Source organism: Polypterus senegalus, chromosome 5, assembly GCF_016835505.1.
Source record: "Polypterus senegalus isolate Bchr_013 chromosome 5, ASM1683550v1, whole genome shotgun sequence".
Lineage (NCBI taxonomy): Eukaryota > Metazoa > Chordata > Cladistia > Polypteriformes > Polypteridae > Polypterus > Polypterus senegalus.
The window spans coordinates 200,013,003-200,030,090 of NC_053158.1; the positions used below are offsets into that span (position 1 = coordinate 200,013,003).

Below are 17,088 nucleotides of genomic sequence, written 5' to 3' on the forward strand. Positions count from 1 at the left end.
GTGTGGGTCTGTCAGGAACAGCGAAAGGTGGGGAAGTTACTAGAAACTCCAGGGTGGTGACGGCTTTGTGTCACTACTGCCCAGCATCGCCCTGTTGAAGAGTGACAGAGGGCTGACTTGTCAATAAAGACCATAGGATTAGTGAAGTGACCTTGGTGACATTTCAGTGGGCAGTCAAACTGATCAATACGCCGTCTCTATTATATAGTGCCATATAGTGCCTTTCCTATCTATCTAATATAGCACTTTTCATATCTATCTATCTCTCAATCATATAGTACCTTTCATATCTAATTATATAGTGCCTTCCTTATCTATCTACAGTGGTGTGAAAAACTATTTGCCCCCTTCCTGATTTCTTATTCTTTTGCATGTTTGTCACACAAAATGTTTCTGATCATCAAACACATTTAACCATTAGTCAAATATAACACAAGTAAACACAAAATGCAGTTTTTAAATGATGGTTTTTATTATTTAGGGAGAAAAAAAATCTAAACCTACATGGCCCTGTGTGAAAAAGTAATTGTCCCCTTGTTCAAAAATAACCTAACTGTGGTGTATCTGTGGAGTTCAATTTCCTTAGAGGCCTGATTACTGCCACACCTGTTTCAATCAAGAAATCACTTCAATAGGAGCTGCCTGACACAGAGAAGTAGACCAAAAGCACCTCAAAAGCTAGACATCATGCCAAGATCCAAAGAAATTCAGGAACAAATGAGAACAGAATTGAGATCTATCAGTCTGGTAAAGGTTATAAAGCCATTTCTAAAGCTTTGGGACTCCAGTGAACCACAGTGAGAGCCATTATCCACAAATGGCAAAAACATGGAACAGTGGTGAACCTTCCCAGGAGTGGCCGGCCGACCAAAATTACCCCAAGAGCGCAGAGACGACTCATCCGAGAGGTCACAACAGACCCCAGGACAACGTCTAAAGAACTGCAGGCCTCACTTGCCTCAATTAAGGTCAGTGTTCACGACTCCACCATAAGAAAGAGACTGGGCAAAAACGGCCTGCATAGCAGATTTCCAAGACGCAAACCACTGTTAAGCAAAAAGAACATTAGGGCTCGTCTCAATTTTGCTAAGAAACATCTCAATGATTGCCAAGACTTTTGGGAAAATACCTTGTGGACTGATGAGACAAAAGTTGAACTTTTTGGAAGGCAAATGTCCCGTTACATCTTGCGTAAAAGGAACACAGCATTTCAGAAAAAGAACATCATACCAACAGTAAAATATGGTGGTGGTAGTGTGATGGTCTGGGGTTGTTTTGCTGCTTCAGGACATGGAAGGCTTGCTGTGATAGATGGAACCATGAATTCTACTGTCTACCAAAAAATCCTGAAGGAGAATGTCAGGCCAACTGTTCGTCAACTCAAGCTGAAGAGATCTTGGGTGCTGCAACAGGACAATGACCCAAAACACACCAGCAAATCCACCTCTGAATGGCTGAAGAAAAACAAAATGAAGACTTTGGAGTGGCCTAGTCAAAGTCCTGACCTGAATCCAATTGAGATGCTATGGCATGACCTTAAAAAGGCGGTTCATGCTAGAAAACCCTCAAATAAAGCTGAATTACAACAATTCTGCAAAGATGAGTGGGCCAAAATTCCTCCAGAGCGCTGTAAAAGACTCATTGCAAGTTATCGCAAACGCTTGATTGCAGTTATTGCTGCTAAGGGTGGCCCAACCAGTTATTAGGTTCAGGGGGCAATTACTTTTTCACACAGGGCCATGTAGGTTTGGATTTTTTCTCCCTAAATAATAAAAACCATCATTTAAAAACTGCATTTTGTGTTTACTTGTGTTATATTTGACTAATGGTTAAATGTGTTTGATGATCAGTAACATTTTGTGTGACAAACATGCAAAAGAATAAGAAATCAGGAAGGGGGCAAATAGTTTTTCACACCACTGTATATCAGTTATATAGTGCCTTTTATATCTATCTATCTATTATATAGTGTATTTCCCATCTATCTATCTCTTGATTATAAAGTGCCTTTCCTATCTATCTATCTACAAAACTTACACCATTCACCATTTCTTCAGATACACTCATCAACTACAACATTAAAACCAGTGCCTGGTGAAGAGAATCACACTGATGATATAATTCTCTATCTATATATCAATTATATAGTGTCTTTCATATCTATCTACCAATTGTTTAATGCCTTTCCTTGTTATCTATCTCTTGATTATATAGTGCCTTTTCTATCTGTTTCACTATCTACATATCAATTATATAGTGTCTTTCCTATCTATTTATCTATCTCTTGATTATAAACTGCCTTTCCTATCTATCTATCTATACTGCTCAAAAGAATTAAAGGAACACTTTTTAATCAGAGTATAGCATAAAGTCAATGAAACTTATGGGATATTAATCTGGTCAGTTAAGTAGCAGAGGGGGTTGTTAATCAGTTTCAGCTGCTGTGGTGTTAATGAAATTAACAACAGATGCACTAGAGGGGCAACAATGAGATGACCCCCAAAACAGGAATGGTTTAATAGGTGGAGGCCACTGACATTTTTCCCTCCTCATCTTTTCTGACTGTTTCTTCACTAGTTTTGCATTTGGCTACAGTCAGTGTCACTACTGGTAGCATGAGGCGATACCTGGACCCTACAGAGGTTGCACAGGTAGTCCAACTTCTCCAGGATGGCACATCAATACATGTCATTGCCAGAAGGTTTGCTGTGTCTCCCTGCACAGTCTCAAGGGCATGGAGGAGATTCTAGGAGACAAGCAGTTACTCTAGGAGAGCTGGAGAGGGCCATAGAAGGTCCATAACCCATCAGCAGGACCAGTATCTGCTCCTTTGGGCAAGGAGGAACAGGATGAGCACTGCCAGAGCCCTACAAAATGACCTCCAGCAGGCCACTGGTGTGAATGTCTCTGACCAAACAATCAGAAACAGACATCATGAGGGTTGCCTGAGGGCCCAAATGTCTACTGCGCCCTGTGCTCACTGCACAGCACCGGGAGCTCAATTGGCATTTGCCATAGAATACCAGAATTGGCAGGTCCACCACTGGCGCCCTGTGCTTTTCACAGATGAGAGCAGGTTCACCCTGAGTATATGTGAAAGACGGAAAGGGTCAGGAGAAGCCGTGGAGAATATTATGCTGCCTGTAACATCGCTTAGCATGACTGGTTTGGTGGTGGGTCAGTGATGATCTTGGAGGCATATCCATGGAGCGACTCACAGACCTCTACAGGCTAGACAACGGCATCTTGACTGCCATTAGGTATCAGGATGAAATCCTTGGACCCATTGTCAGACCCTACGCTGGTGCAGTAGGTCCTGGTTTCCTCCTAATGCACGACAATGCCCGGCCTCATGTGGCAAGAGTATGCAGGCAGTACCTGGAGGATGAAGGAATTGAAACAATTGAATGGCCTTCACGATCCCCTGACTTAAACCCACTAGAACATCTGTGGGACATTATGTTTCGGTCCATTAGGCGCCGCCAGGTTGCTCATCAGACTGTACAACAGCTCAGGGATGCCCTCATACAGATCTGGGAGGAAATGCCACAAGACACCATCCGTCATCTCATTAAGAGCATGCCCCGACGTTGTCAAGCATGCATACAAGCTCGTGGGGGCCACACAAGATACTGAAAAGCATTTTGAGTAGCAGAAATTAAGTTTTTGAAAAAATGGACTAGCCTGCCACATCTTCATTTCACTCTGATTTTAGGGTGTCTACACAATTGAGCCCTCTGTAGGCAGAAAACTTTTATTTCCATTAAAAGACTTGGCATCCTTTTGTTCCTAAGACATTGCCCTGTCGTTATTTGTATAGATATCCAACTTCATATTGAGATCTGATGTATCTAATGTGTTTCTTTAAAGTGTTCCTTTAATTTTTGTGAGCAGTGTATATATTAATTATATAGTGCCTTTCCTATCTATCTATCTACGAACCTCACACCATTCACCATTTCTTCACATACACTTATCAACTACAACATTAAAACCACTGCCTAGTGAAGTGAATCCCACTGGAGATGTCGGTCCAATGGCCCCAGTCAAGGGGGTGACAGCAAGTGAACAGTCAGTTCTGCGTAATGATGTGTTGGAAGAAGTAAAACTGGACAAGCGTAAGGATCTGAGTGACTTTGGTCACATTGTTATGGCTGGATGCCTGGCTCAGAGCATCTCTATAACGGCAGGTCTTGTGAGGTGCCCCGGGTATGAGGTGGTTAGTATCGACCAAAAGTGGTCTATGGAAAGACACCCAGTGCACTGGCAACTACCCAATATCAGGCAGGTGCTTTTAATGTTATGGCTGACTGGTGTATGTTGATGATTAATTACAGTCCTCTTAAAGTTGTGCAGCCCCCCAATTTCTTTCTGATAAGAATTGAGAGCTGTATTGTTTTTTTTTTTTGCCAGTACACTTTTAACAAACTTTTTCTTTCCGTTTCTTTGTCCCCCCTAGCACTCCAGCAGGTGCAGGATTCATCCATTTCCCAGAGAGTGTGCATGGCAGACTGCGTGACCACAAAGGGCTGAACGGCTTCTTGGAGTCGTGCCCGCCCGCATGGGCGCCAGTGCCAAATGAGACGGCATCACCATCAAACCCCCCCGCCCCCAAGCCCACCATTCAGATGCAGCGGGCCGCCTGTGCGCTTTTGTGCTTTCTGGTTAGCCACACATGCACACATACAGTGCTCTTTTTGTGATGGGCATCAATGCGAGCACCTGGATGGTACAAAAACAGGACCTTTAGAATTTGAAAAGTAAGAAAAGAGATCATCAAGAAAGGAGAAAACAAGAGTGCCAAAAGGTGCAGGGTGACCACTCAAAGGCAGTGGTGGGGGTGTGGGGATAATAGGACAGTTGGGAGTTATTGAGCTCAGTGCAGAAATACATTGAATGAAGGGGTTGTGAAATGCCTAATGGGCACCCCCTCAGTTTGATCTGAATCATCGTGAATAGGACCCCCTTCCAGGGGCACACATGTCCTGTCGTTTTTGTTTCATTTGTCTGGCTGGTGGCACATCCATCACTCAAACGATTCATGCTGTTCTTGGCCATTTCTGCAGATCTTTCTTTATATTTTGTGTTGCTGTTACACGGGGGACTCAATTTCAAGTGTTAAAAATGGCCACTCAGGACTACGACGAGCACCACTTTGGGACAGGGAGGGTGGGTTAGGGTCAGTCATTTGAAAGGGGAGCCCACGTGGGAGACCTAGAGAGTGCTGCCAAGTGTCAGTGTAGTTAAACAGCCACAAGGGGCAGTGTGAGAACAGAAGACTTTGGACACGCGAGAGGAGACCATTTGGTCCATCGTGGTCTTGTGCTTAGCGAGTGTTTTGTCATGAGGGGTGGGGTGACCCTGTACTCTTTATTATGCAGACCATTACAGAATGCCCCATCTTCCATACACTTATCACTCTGTCAGGGCTGACGCCTGCTGTTGTTCAATTCTTCCCCTTTTATCATCCTCACGTGTTGCACGTGACCAACGTGATAAAAGTGTAATTTCTATGGGTCACCACCTAAAATTGGTCTGGGGTTGCTGCCTTTTGGGTTGCACAGGGTCATAACTCACAGTTGTATTTAATAATAATAGTAACAATAATAATAATACATTTTATTTACACAGTGCCTCTCCTGTGTCTGGTGATTAGTTGCCACAGGCAGTTGACGCAAATCGACATTGCTGCGCTATGACTGTCCAAGGGGTACCATCCTCGATCTGACGGACATCATGGACTGCGGTCTCAAAGACAATAAGGAGGGCAAAGATTGGACTTCTACAGAAAAAAAAAAACAAAAGTTCAAGTAACACTGAGATATAAAACCTGAACAGGCAGGACAAAAGTGACACATTTATATATGTACTAGCTGTGCTACCGTTCCTTGACAGGTTGAAACCTAAATGATGAAAGTAGACGCCAGAGTTAACATTTACAGTATGCCATCTATTAGAATGGATGCTGTAATTCATGTAATAATAAAGTGCATTGCATTATTCTAACAGAAATACATATCATTCCTTACTACAAATGTTTGAGATGCACCATCTGTTGGAATGACAAACACAATGTTGACATCTGTGTTATATGCCATTTGGAATGGAATTTGTAAAAGCAGTGTTAATGTTTGTGATGTGCCATCTGTTGGAATGACAAATACAATTCATTTTATTGCAACAAAAGTTTGTTATGTGCCATCTGTTGGCATGACAAAGGCAATTGAAATGTCTGTTCTATTCCATGTGGAATGGGATTTGTTAAAGCAGTTTTAATTTTTGTGCCGCGTTGTCTGTTTGAATTACACATGCAATGCATACACCTCTGTTATATACCATTTGGAATGCAATTCATAAAAGCTGTGTTAATGTTTGTGATGCGCCATGCATTGGAATTACAAATACAATGCATTTTATTACAACAAATGTTTGTGATGTGCCATCTGTTGGAATAACAAATGCATTTGAAATGTTTTATGCCATTTGGAATAGGATTCGCAAAAGCAGTATTAATGTTTGTGATGTGCCATCTGTTGGAATGATAAACAATGCCTACATCTCTGTTATATGACATTTGGATTGGGATTCACAAAAGAGGTGTTAATGTATGTGATGCGCCAACTGTTGAAATGACAAATACAATGCATTTTATTATGTTTGTGATGCGCCATCTGTTCGAATAACAAATGCAATTGAAATGTCTCTGTTTCATGCCATTTGGAATGGTATTCGTAAAAGCAGTGTTAAGGTTTGTGATGTACCATCTGTTGGAATATCAAAAACAATGCATTTTGTTACAACAAATTTTTGTGATGCACCATCAGTCGGAATGACATATGCAAAGCATTTTATTACTACAGATGTTTGTAACATGCCATCCGTTGGAATGACAGAGATATATCAACTAGATGGACACACAGATACAAAGACACACAGACATTTAACGTTTTATCAAGGAGTACTAATGAACTATGTGGATCTCCGGGGCTTGCATTTTTCTGTCATTCTTGCATTCTGTATCCTGGTTTTGACTTTCAGCAAAGATGGCTCTGTTCTTCTTCATGCTCTTCTTCCTAATGTGAGGTTTTTCATCACATCATTAGTGTCTGCAATTTGCTGGGTGCTCAGCAGATTCTGCTGCTCTTCTTGTTCTGTCTGCCATGTTGTCACTTTGTTTGCCGATCACTATGCAGTGACAAACCCACAAGCACAGGTGAGTTTGCTGAGGTTACTGCCACCTCATATTTATGGACTTTCCAGAATGTTCTGGTCATAAGCTTTTGATCAAGATCAAGGTTCTAGCCCCAGTAGTTCCACGTGGCCCCCCAATCACATGCATTTCTCCATGTTTTTTGTTCTTGCATTCTGTATCCTGTATTTGACATTCAGCAGATGGTGCTGCTCTTCTTCTTCCTATTATGGTGTTCCTCATCACGTCACCGGCCTCTGTAATTTGCTTGATGTTCTGCACATGTTGCTCATCTGCTTTCTCTTCCTGACAAGTTACTTTGTTTGCATATCACTTTGGTTTAAGAAACTCAGGTGTTCAGGTCAGTTTCTTGAGATCAATACCATCTCAATTTTTTTTGAAGTTTTCAATCTAGACCACTACCAAGGTACCCGCCCTCAGTACTTTGTGAGTAATTGTGTGACAGATGGACAGAACTTAACATTTTATATATGAACACTAGCTGTGCTACCTGTCTAAGACAGGTTTAAATCTAAATAATCAATGTTGACTTAAATGTCAATTTTGCAGTGTAAAATCTATTGGAATGTATTTTGTAATGCGTGTAGGAATAAAATGCTTTGCATTTGTTATTCCAACAAATGGTGCATCGCAGACATTAGTAGTGATAAAATACATTACTACATATGTTTGTAATGCTCCATCTTTTGGAATGACAAGTGCAATGCATGTCTCTGTTATATGCCATTTAGGTATGGGATTCGTTAAAGCAGTGTTAATGTTTGTGGTGCACCCTCTGTTGGAATCGAGAAAAGAAATGCTTTTTTTTATTACAAATGTGCCATCTGTTGAATTTACAGAGGCATAGCAACTGAGCGGATACACAGAGAGACACGGACACACAAACATCCTGTTAGGTGGATTATAGAGAATGTACCCAAAGTAGCAGAGTACAATGAGTGCTGATTAAAATAATACAACCAGACAGTAGGCTACCAGGTGGCGCACTGTCTTATTTATTAGTCTTTGATCGGCCATGTCCCTTGATCCAGCACAGCCTTTGAATGAAGTGGCATAAAAAGGCAACATGGCCTCTCTGAATATGGTGGCTAAGAGAAAAAGAGAGATAGTCTTCTCTTCCTCCATGGATAAAAAAAAAATGGCAGTGGTAGGACCTGTAGCCATGCAGCGTCCCCTGACTGTCACTCTGCATCTCCTGAAACACCACCTGAATCACATCCCCAATTCTAGACCAGTCCTGCTGTGGCCTGTTCATGTCCTAGACATCTGTATCCCTCCAGGCTAGCTGGCCAGTTTCAAAGGATACGTTGACTTGTCCCCTCCTAAGGGGGTAGTGGCTAACAAAATGTCCTGTACAGATGGATGGTCAGCTCTCTCACTAACACAAGGTCTCATCTGATCTGGTGGGTCATAAACGCCCCTGAGCAAGGACTGGCTAATAAAGTTTCCCTGCATTTTAAAATGAGGTGCTTAGGCAATAACTTCAGACATGTATATTGTCAGACATCTATATATTGCATATATAAAAGTGTTGTCTCTCTGTGAAGCAAAATCTCACAAATCAGTTTGCCTTGAACCCTGACCATGGTCCTAATTGAGAGCTTTTGCTATGGTACACATAACATGGCCCTATAAATTGGACATGGGGGCTTCCTTGGCCACGTAATTGGCTTCGGGTCCTTCTCATGGCAACTGGCGGTTCGGTTATGCTGGAAAAGAACTTCAGCGACATCTGCTAATGGTGAAGCACATTGCACAGGCCAAAGAAATATGCATCAAGTTTACTAGTTTGCCTTGAACCCTGACCTTAGTCCGAATTGAGAGATTATGCTATGGTACACGTAACACGGCCCCAGAAATTGGACAGGGGGGCTACCCAGCCACGTAATTGGCTTTGGGTCCTTCTCACAGCAACTGTCAGTTCGGCCATGCAGGAAGAGAACTTTGGCAACATCTGCTAACGGTGAAGCACATTGCACAGGCCAATCCGATACATGTCAAATGTAAGTTCACACTGTTATGCCACGAATAACAACATGCAAGTCATATACTTGAGCAAAATATAAAGCAAAAAAAAAAAGGGTGGCAGCACCCTCAACAGAGTGACCTCGGCTGCTGCGTTTGATTACAGCCACATTTCAATCTGCTACCCGTCAAGCACATTGCACAGGTCACCCTACTACGAGGACAGAAGTTAAAGAGTTTGCAGTCAAAAATAAAATAAAATCAACCTATACATTAGATATATTATCCTCTGTTACAGATAATAGCCAAGCTGTCCCACCATCTCATCCAGATCCTTCTTAAAGGTTTCTCACGGTTTCTACTTCAACTCTATAACCCCGTAGTTTGTTCCAGATACCCGTTACATTTTTTGGCAGAAAGGACAGCTTCCCGTCTTCAGTCCTAAATCTACTTCCCCTTTAATTTCCAGTGAAGTCCTCAATGATTCACCATTTATTTGGAAGAATTCTGCTGGAACTGCTTTATCAATATCTTCATATTTATCCAGCGTCTCCCAATGGATTAGGAATTGCTACAGAAAAGTGGAGTTGAAGAAGAAACCCTGACAACCATCAAGGATCAGGATGAGCTATTGGGACAAACTTGAACGTTCTCCTTGCGTTTGTCACATTTCTCATGTTGTTATCAGGCCTCGCTGGCAGAACACTCCACTGGTTTCGGTTTACAAACTTAAATTGGGGACCGCCGTTAGAAAACATCACACTCACCGTCACTCACATGCAGACGGCTCTATGTTCCTCTCAGACCAAGTGACGTTTCTCCAGTGGTGTCCCTGATTTATTGTTTCAGTGAATTGAAAGAGTGGATGGATGAACACTGCAAAATACAGAAAAAAAAGCAGACATAACAACATTCTCTCAGTTAGAACTTGTAAACATTACATTAAACTTAGGCGTTAACACAATACGCCTAACATATCACGAAAGTTCTTTTTAACCCGTATAAAATTACCTGAGAATTACGGTGGTTTCTAACACCTTATAAGAAGTTCACAAATGAAAACAACCACCGTGGCCTCATCCGCTCACAAATCTTTACATCCATTTCCTCTCTGTTTGTCTACCTCTTCAACATCCATTTGCTCATCTCTCTACCCCATCGTCACTATGACTTTATTGTTACTCATTATCTAACTGACGCCTACATCAACTTACAACGTCTCAGATACAGGTATTGCTTCTGATCCTTTTGTTTGTTTCAGGTGGAGCACAGGGGCAAGTGAAGCGACTTGCTTGAGGTCACACAGTGTCAGTAGCGGGATCTGAACCTGCAGCCTCACAGGTCTGAAGTCCAAAGCTTAGGCCACTCTGCGACATGATCAGACTTTTATACAAACCTCCCTAAGAAGTGCCAGGTCAAGGTGTGGCGTGTAGACGAGTACAGAATTGGTTCAGGCACAGGAAGTAGAGGGGGATGGGGTGAAGAACCTCAGCAGAGCGGGGTGTAGTTAGGAGTGGTGACCAGCAGGGGGCAGTACTGGGGCCGCTGCCATTTTTAACATATATAAACAATTTAGATGGGAATATAAATAACAAGCTGGTTAAGTTTGCAGATGATACCAAGACAGGTGGATTAGCAGATCATTTGGAATCCGTTATATCATCACAGAAGGACTTGGACAGCAAACAGGCTTGGGCAGATGAAATGTAATGTCAGTAAATGTAAAGAATTACACATAGGAAGTAAAAATGTGAGTTTGAATACACAATGGGAGATCTGAAAATCGAAAGTACACCTTATGAGAAGGATTTAGGAGTCATAGTGGACTCTACACTATCAACTGCCAGCCAGTGTTCAGAAGCCATTAAGAAGGCTAACAGAATGTCAGGTTATATAGCGCCTTGATGTGTGGAGTACAAGTCGCGGGAAGTTCTGCCCAAGCTTTATAACACATCGGTGAGGCCTCATTTGTAGTCCTGTGTGCAGTTTTGGTCCCCGAGCTACAAAAAGGACATAACAGCTCTAAAGAAGGTCCAGAGAAGAGCGACTAGGCTGATTCAGGGCTACAGGAGATGAGTTATGAGGAAAGATTGAAGGAGCTGAACCTGTTAACCATTTAATGTCAGTACATGTAAAGTGTTAGATGTAAAGAGTAAAAATGTTAGGTTGGAATACACAATGGGAGGTCTGAAAATTGAGAGTTCATCTTATGAGAAGGATTTAGGAGTCATAGTGGACTCTACGCTATTATCTGCCAGAAGTCATTAAGAAGGCGAACAGAATGTCATGTTATATAGCGCCTTGATGTGTGGAGTACAAGTCACAGGAGGTTCTGCTGAAGCTTTATAATTCATTGGTGAGGCCTCATCTGGAGTCCTGTGTGCAGTTTTGGTCTCCAGGCTACAAAAAGGACATAGCAGCACAAGAAAATGTCCAGAGAAGAGCGACTAGGCTGACTCCAGGGCTACAGGGGTTGAATTATGAGGAAAGATTAAATGAGCTGAGCCTTTACAGTTTAAACAAAAGATGATTAAGAGGAGACCTGACTGAAGTGTTTAAAATTATGAAGGGAATTAGTCCAGCGGATTGAGACAGTGACTTTAAAATGAGTTCATCAAGAACATGGGGACACAGTTGGAAACTTGTGAAGGGTAAATTTCATACAAACATTAGGAAGTCTTTCTTCATTCAGAGAACCACAGACACATGTAAAAAGTGGCAAAGTAGTGTGGTGGGCAGAAGGAGTTTAGGGACCTTCAATTCTTGACTTGATGTTTCTTTTACAAAAATTAAGTGGACAGGACTGGGGAGTTTTGTTGGGCTGCATGGCCTGTTCTCATCCAGATAATGTTCTAATCTATATAATATAATTCCTTTAGTATCTATGTATGCACTTTCTTTCCTAAAGTATATGTATAGCTCCCTAATATAGTGTTAATTCATATCTATCTATTAGATAGACAGATATGAAAGGTGCTATATATCTATGTCTTATATAGTGCATTCACCTATCTATCTATCTATCTATCTATCTATCTATCTATCTATCTATCTATCTATCTATCTATCTATCTATCATATAGTGCCTTTCATCTATCTATCTTTCTAATATAGTACCTTTAGTGCCTATCTGTTATGCAGTTTCTTTCCTACATATCTCCCTTACCTTTCATATATTTTATTATTAATACTTATTATTTGCCAGACTCCTTTATCGAAGGTGATTTACAACATTTGAGATTTGGTTTGTCCCGTTTGTTTTAAGCAGGTGAAGTGACTTGCTCAGGGTCACAAGGCGTCATTAGCAGGATTAAACCCAAAACCTCAGTGTCTGAAGCCCAAAGATTCAACTGCTGTGCCACACTACAATCAAACTTTTTTATTTTACAAATCTATCTAATATAGTGCCTTTAGTACCTATCTATTATGCAGTGTCTTTCCTATAGATTTCACTAATATATTACTTTTCCCATTTATCTGTCTATCTATTATATAGTGTCGTTATTATCTCTCTAGTATGCAGTGTCTTTCCTATAGATCTCTTTCGTACAGAAGCTTTCATATCTATCTGTCATTGTTATTAGTTATCATTTGGCTAATGTCTTTATCCAAGCTGATTTACAGCATTTGAGACACAATTGGTCCCATTTCTTTTGTATTTAAAATTGAATTACAGGCAGGTGAAGTGACTTGCACAGTCTTAGTGTCTGAAGTGCAAAGCTTTAACTGCTACACCACACTAACCTGTCTATTTAGTATAGTGCCTTTAGTATCTGTCTACTATGCAGTGTCTTTTCATTATACATCACTAGCCATCTCCTGCGGCTTCGCCCGCGTATTAGTGAAACAGGACGGTGAGGAGGGTCCTGCCCGGTTCTCCCCTCCCCTCAGCCCGCAGCCTCTGTCTCAGATTAGTGCGAATATATCGCTCCTGCAAGTGAACTATGATTCTTAGCGCAATGAGAGAAGTCGCAAAATTAACCAGAATGTTCCAGCAAATTATAGAAAAAAAAAAAAATCTAAATCCGTTAAGCAGTTCTCTTGTTCGCTAACTAAGCAGAGTTAAGGTTACGCCCCGAGGCAGACGCGTGAGTGAGGAAATAACAGCCCGATGAGTCTCTGTCGAATTCGCACTAATACAACGGTACCACAAGTGAACTATGATTCTTAGTGCGATGAGAGAAGTCGCAAAATCAAGGGAATGTTCAAGAAAATTATAGAAAAAAAAAGATCCAAATGCGTTAAGTAGTTGTCTTGTGAAAAGCAGACAGACATCCAGACAGAACGTGCTTGGAACATGAAATTTTGAAAGCCATTTCTTAGTGAGCACCTATGGGCCAAGGGTAACTTACATTCCCTCATGGTTCGGGAGATTTCGTGATGAGTGCGTCAGAGGTATTTGGCTTTTATATGCAATATAGAGATTAATATATTCATTTTCCTATCTTTCTATCTATCTATTTTTTATATATTGCCTTTCATTTCTACCTACCATTATTATTAGCTATTACTTCGCCAACGCCTTTATGTAACGTGATTTACAACATCTGAGGTACAGTTGGCTCTATTTCTTTGGACTGGAGCACAGGCAGGTGAAGTGACTTGCTCGTGGTCACACAGTGCCATTAGCAGGATTTGAACCCATAGCCTAATGCTGTGACCACCATAAAGTTACTATCAAACTTTTATACAAATCTGTCTTACTTAGTTTCCTTTCCTATATATCTCTTTAATATACTGTAGTACCTTTCATATTGGTCAATTATTATTATTAGGTCTTTGTTGAGATACAATTGGTCACATTTCATTTATTTTTCCCAATTGGCGCACAGGCAGGTGAAGTGACCTGCTCAGGGTCACACAGTGGTGTCAGTGATGGGATTTGAACCCACAACCTCATGGTGTCTAAAGTCCCAGGTCTTAACCACTATGCCACATTCATTACTCCATCCATCTGTTTATTCTTCATTCGATTTGTCTTTCCATCATTTCATCCTTCTTCTGTATCGTTTATCTATCCCTCTTCCCACCCACCCATCAATCCACCTTTCTATCCTTCCATCAGCGGTATGAACCAACTCTGGATGGGACGGCACAGCTCAAGTACCACATCACCTCCTTGACCCCCTTACCGGGCCCATTTAATGCCAATATATTTAAGTATTAAACCACCCCCAAGTGGCAGACCCCCCCTCCTCCAGCTGCCCCCCTCTCGTCTTCTATAATCGCTGTTATCAAATGTTAACACAATCTGCCACAAAACAGCCGAATTTGTTCTTTATGCAGTTAGACGTAATCTGATCGGCTCACAGACTAACAGATGGACTGCTGAAAGTTCTACTTTTGAAAGGGAAAGGAGCCCCCCGCTGAAGGAAAAAGAACACCCCCACCCCCCATTATGAAGCAGGCTTTGCTTTTTCGGAGAGGCCTGCAGCATTTGACTGCCAGTAAATCTGTTTGGCGGGTTACCGGCTGCCTATCCGCCAGCTGCTGTCTTGGCACACGTAGCGTTTCTGTTACTATGGAAATCCCCAGCCAGGAGAATGACATGGAGAGCCTGGCATCACGCCAAGGTAATCGGCTGGCGCAGGGCTTTTTTTTTTTCTATTTTTTTCACGTGTGTGTGTGTGTGTGTTAATAGAGAGAGCAAAGCGGCGCCCGAGGTGGAGGTCCGCGCCAAGTTCAGACCCAATTAGCTGCCTCGACCAGCTGTTACTTTGTGCCTGCCAGGTCTGACAAGTGGCCAGAGTCGTGTGAGTGAAAGAAGACACGGTGGCCGCTGGCTCGAGTGCTTTAGGAGGGAGAAAGAAAGTCAGCAGGAAATGTCCTCGGTGACTTAGCGGTCAGGCAGTCCCAGAGTGAAAGGTGCTTAAAAGTCCTGACGGGCTGTTTGATATGCAGCTCACGGCCTTATTTGGTCAGGTTCAGTTTCCACCTGGGGTTTCTTTATCCACCTGTACTGCTGGTAGGCAACAGCTTGGATTAGACCCCCATAAGCACTTTGAGCGTGGGAAAGGTGCTATATAAATAAAAGGCAGTAATACTGTTTTCACCATGAGACACTTCATTAAAGCTGATGTCACACCACAGGACTTCTACTCAAAGGGTACGCCAGACTTGCTGACTTGAGTTGAGTGCACAGTCAGGCCCGCCCCTTTTTCTGACTGCCAATAGCGTGACAGAGCTGGTGCAGTGTGCAAGGTTGACAGGTACAGCGAGTTCAGCTGCATTCTCACGCCTTTATTTTTTCCCCAATTTTCCATTCAGTTGTGGTGCAAAACCCAAAACATCAGACAGACGAGCATCTCTTGGTTTCTATGCATTGTACTTCAGGTAAGAATCCATTGCTTGTCAGCTCTAGTGCACATACAGCCGCCCTGTGGCTAAAGACGAAATCACACCCGAGTTGTGCGGATGTCAGACTACACGACTGTCTCCACTCGCTAGGATTATGCAAATGAAGGCTACGGCTGAAAATCGCTGCAAAAGTCGTCTGAAGTGATGTGGCCTTAAGAAAGATGTGTTCTCCATTTAAAGGAATTCCCTGCCTAATCAACTTCCAACTTAAGGAAAGGATAACTGTCTGTCTGTGTATCTGTGTGTCCATCTGGTTGCAATGTCTGTGTCATTCCAACAGATGGTGCATCACAAACATTTGCAGTCTTAAATGCATTGCATTTGCCATTCCAACAGATGACACCTCACAAAATGAGCAATGCTTTGCTGAATCTCATACCATATAGCATAAAACAATACAATATAACTTATTTTATTTATAGCACTCTTTAACTGAGTGCAGGCATAGAGTGCTATGATAAATTCTCAGATAATGTACAAGCATAGATTATACTAATGCTGGGACTTATGCATTGCATTTGTCATTCCAACAGATGGCACATCAAAAACTATTCTTATAATGCATTTTACCACTACAAATGGAAAAAAAAAGGAAACAAACCTCAGGGACAATTTGGATTGCATGTCTATGGACTGTGGGAAGAAACCCACGCACACGGGAGAACACGCAAACTCCACGCAGGAAGGACCCGGAAGCAACCCCAGGTCTTCTTACTGCGAGACAGCAGCACTACCACTCGCCATTTTGCCGACCTCAATCAAAGAATCATTTTGGTTAAAAATACAAAACTAAACAAATATAAATATCACTCCAGCAGTTTGATTATTATGGCCAAGTACACATGAAAACAATATTTTTTATTGTGCCTTTCCTGCTCCAGGTTTTCCATAGTTCTACAATCATAATGCCGGCAAGCACTGGTGCCTTGGCAAGATGTACTAATGGCGGGCATTGGACCAGCAACTTTACCCTTTAAAGCTCAGCATATCAACCATCAGGGGCCACACTGCCCAGATAAGTGAATCCTTTCAGTCATAAATAATCTAATAATTATAATTATCTAATAATCTAATAGTAATAATTACTTCTTGCCTGAAGAAGGGGCCTGAGTTGCCTCAAAAGCTTGCATATTGTAATCTTTTTAGTTAGCCAATAAAAGGTGTCATTTTACTTAACTTCTCACTAAAGAGATAGATAGATAGATAGATAGATAGATAGATAGATAGATAGATAGATAGATAGATATTATGGAAATTCAATAGCGCTCCAGCACAGGTAACCAACTGATCTGATCATGGTGACCAAGAGGAGCACAAGGACACGATATCTGATGTAGTGCCTTTTCACTCCCAGGTTAATACAGTCAGCCATTAGTGCATTTGCAAAATGTTTTAACGGTGGGCATTGGACCAGCATCTCCTTTTTCAACCACTAGGGGGCCACACTTTCGAGGACAGCGAAGCCATTTGGCCAAAAAATAATAATAAATAATAATAATAATAAAATGGATTCAATGGACTTTAGATAGTAATTTAGCAGAGATAATTGACTGGTT

At 41.8% G+C, this 17,088-nt stretch overlaps 1 long non-coding RNA gene across 1 annotated transcript in view; it reads right to left on the minus strand.

The window, feature by feature from the left end:
- Positions 1–5,743: 5,743 nt before the first annotated feature.
- LOC120530051 overlaps positions 5,744–17,088 on the minus strand; it is a 60,486-nt gene continuing 49,141 nt past the window's right edge. The window contains exons 3-4 of the long non-coding RNA XR_005633895.1: positions 9,943–10,051; positions 5,744–5,782 (exon numbers count right to left, since the gene is read on the minus strand). This is a non-coding gene — a long non-coding RNA (uncharacterized LOC120530051). The remainder of the gene's footprint in view (positions 5,783–9,942; positions 10,052–17,088) is intronic.